General features: G+C 45.9%; 1 pseudogene; it reads left to right on the forward strand.

Annotated features, from left to right (window-relative positions):
* The first annotated feature begins 5 nt into the window (after positions 1-5).
* On the forward strand, positions 6-1,868 carry LOC119016338 (annotated as a pseudogene).
* Positions 1,869-3,243: the final 1,375 nt, after the last annotated feature.

The following is a 3,243-nucleotide window of genomic DNA, read 5'->3' on the forward strand; positions in this document are numbered from 1 at the left end:
AGCAGGAGGAGAACCAGCTGGAGCAGAGCCTGGCTGCTGGCAGGATCCAACTAGAGCCCATCATCAGGTCTCTGAAGGCCACGCAGAATGAGATCAACAGGATCGTAGTAAACTGTCCTAGATTCAGGACAGCCAGCAGGAAGCGTCTAAAAGCATTGAGCAGTACAACAGTACCTTGAATGGAACACATGGCGGCAGTATGACCAACCTGGCTGACATGAGCGAGGGCTTCAGTGACAGAGAGAATGGACGATTTCCAGCCATGGAGGATCCGTTCAAAGTGAAGCCTTGGTGATTAACAGCCAGCCTCAGGAGCTTCCCCCTGACCCTTTCCACTCTTAAGACCTCTTCAAAACAGACCTTTTCCAAGGTGACCATTTTACAAAGCAGCCATCAGCAGCCACAGATCCTTTTGGAGGAGCCCCATTCAAAGAGACAGATCCATTCAAGGCTTCATCAGAGGGTTTCTTCAAGAAGACCACGAACATTGATCCCTTGTCCACACCAGACCCCTTCAGTAAAAGTACCACATTACCCTCTAAGCAAACCAGTCACTTGACAAGCAGTGACCTTTTCTCTTCAAGCAACCCTAAACCAACAGGACCAGTGGTCATCAAGGGGAAGAGCGAGAGAGGCTGTTTAGTTGTTTGCTGTCTGCAACCTCACCACTAGTTGCCATGAAATTCAACACACTGGAGCATCAGCTATTATTTAACAAGACCTGTTTGGCACTTTGGACCCGTTTGGCAGCAGTTCGTTCAGTAGCAGCAGTAACAGCTCTGCTGGATTTGCAGACTTCAGCCACATGTTAAAGCCCAGAGACCCCTTTGAAGGCAGGGCCAGCTGGCTGCCAGACTACCAAAAGTCAGTGTTTGTGGATGACCCATTCAGCAGAAAGAATGACACGCCGGCTCTACCACCCAGTGGTAAGAATACACCAGTGAGCATGTCTGGCACAGACAGTGACACTATCGACCTGTTTCAGAGTAAAAAGGGCCCAGGAGACCCGTTCAGTGGCAAAGACCCTTTTGCTCCATCCTCAGCATCAATTAAAATCCTAAAGTCCTAAACTTCAGTTGATTTGGGAACGAGGCTCAGCAGTCGGAGGGGCAAAGCGAGAGAGTGAGAGAGCTGAGCGTGAGCGTCTGAAGAGGCTTTGACAGCAGGAGCAGGAGGACCTGAAGCTGATTGTGAAATTCAATTTTTCCAAAAATCTCCCCTGTGGTCACCCTTTTTTCTTATTTAAAATAGGTAAAAATAAAATCAATAATTATTGATGTCGACTGATATGAAACACTTATTATATTGTGATACTTTTTCAGCCAAACTGCCCACCTGGGCTGCATAAATAGTGATGCACGGGTAGGGGCAGGAACATCTGGTAAATATATATTGTGGGTGGACATGTGCTGTATTGTCATGCTTGGTTGGATTTTGACTTAAATTTACTAAATTAGTAAAGTGAGGCAAGTAATGAACACACTACTCCTAAGTCTTTGAAGAGAAGGTGCTGGTGGTTGCAGGAGAAGATTGGGAACAAAGCTGTTCTTGCTGTGCACGGTATGAGTCCTGTACTTATTGTATGTCTGTATGTTTGTTCACCTGCTATTGTGATGAGTAAATTTCCCCAGTGTGGGATAAATACATGTCTAAAGTCTAAAGTCTAAATTCAAGGACAGCAGCTCAGTGCTAACCTGCTTGGTGTTCCTCAGATCCTCAAATTGGCAGGACCTCGTGTCGCTGCAGTGAGGAGAAGTTCTTTGGGCGTGCTGCCAGTGCAGCTTGCAGCTCTCTACAGCTTGTTGGGCCCAGAAGAAGAGAGCTTGAGGGCAGGCAGCCCTGTGGGGGAGGTGGAGAGGAGAGCCTGAAGATCCGAAGTTGAAGAAGTGGAGGGCGTCGAGTGAGAGAGAGAGAGAACAATGTATGCTCTGGGGTTTTGACTACCTGTCACCCTGACCAATAGCAGCTCAAACCTGAATTTTGCACCTAGGTGTGAAGAATGGGGAATTTTGGGACACTGAGTTCAATTCAGAGTCCATTTTGAAATCCATAATGAATGACTTCATCCGTGGCTCCCGACAAGAGTAAATGTATTTTCTGAAATGTACATTTGTCTCAAGCTTGGTAAAAGTGTTTCACATTTTGTAATTTTGGTTTGCACCTACTTATCCAGGGAGCACCCTGCCCTCGCCCTGAGACAAGGCTGGGATTGGCTCCAGCAGCAACACCCGCAACCCCATGGAAAGGGATAAGCGGTTCGGACAATGGCATGGCATGGCATGGTTTGCACCTCCTGGCCACCGTACCTATTAGATGTGTAGGTTTCATATCTGACGTTAATAAGCATCTTTTAATATTCAACACAAATGCAGATGACAACAGCAACGTGGTTGAACATTTAATTTAATTTATTTATTTAAATTTCTTGTTCCATCTCTTTGATTTCTTCTCTCTCCATGATCATGGTCCCATCAGAAGATCCCTCCTCCTTCCACATTATGGGCATGGGGAATGTCATACGACCCCTCCACTTTTTCCTTCTTCTTCTGCTTCTTCCTTTTTTTCCCTTTTGGTTAAATATGGAAAAGGATTATTCTTCAGTATCAGATTTGTTTTTTGTTGCTCAAGTCAACACTTAAACAATTTGTCATGTGGACGTTTTGTATAGGAATACAGAGGTGATCTTCAGGGCATGGAGCTAAGCCCTCACTCACACCCTGTCCATATGAAAATGCTCTTTTGTGTAAACTCACATGTTTGCCATTATTTTGTCATCGCCCCACCTCTCAACCTCTGACCTCTGAAGCCCGCGACGCCTCACAACAACAACAATGGCGGACTACTGCTTGTGTTCGTCTTTCTTGCAACTTACGCGCCTTGTAGTCGAGTGTGAGTCGCAGCAGCAGTTTAACCTCATTGTCGGTTGTTTGTATACAGCCTGCAGGCTTTTTGCACATGCTTCTTCCAAGTTTTTGGTGAATTTCAAGTGCCACCCATAGGCCTGGAATATGAACTACAGCGTTTTCAGTCATTTTCAGCGGATCGGTCTGTATGCAAATATTCTTGAAACGACCCATATGGACAGGGCCTCAGAGGAAACCACAGTCTCATGCATAATTCTTACCAGTCCAGGCAGAGGTGGAGGTGGATCTGGAGGAGCATCAACTTCCATTCCTTCTTCCTGTTAAGAAATAAAGGTCACATGAGACAAATATTTGTCTTCTGATTGAGAACATGTGACCC

This window comes from Acanthopagrus latus, unplaced genomic scaffold (genome assembly GCF_904848185.1).
Source record: "Acanthopagrus latus isolate v.2019 unplaced genomic scaffold, fAcaLat1.1, whole genome shotgun sequence".
In the NCBI taxonomy this organism is placed as follows: Eukaryota; Metazoa; Chordata; class Actinopteri; order Spariformes; family Sparidae; genus Acanthopagrus; species Acanthopagrus latus.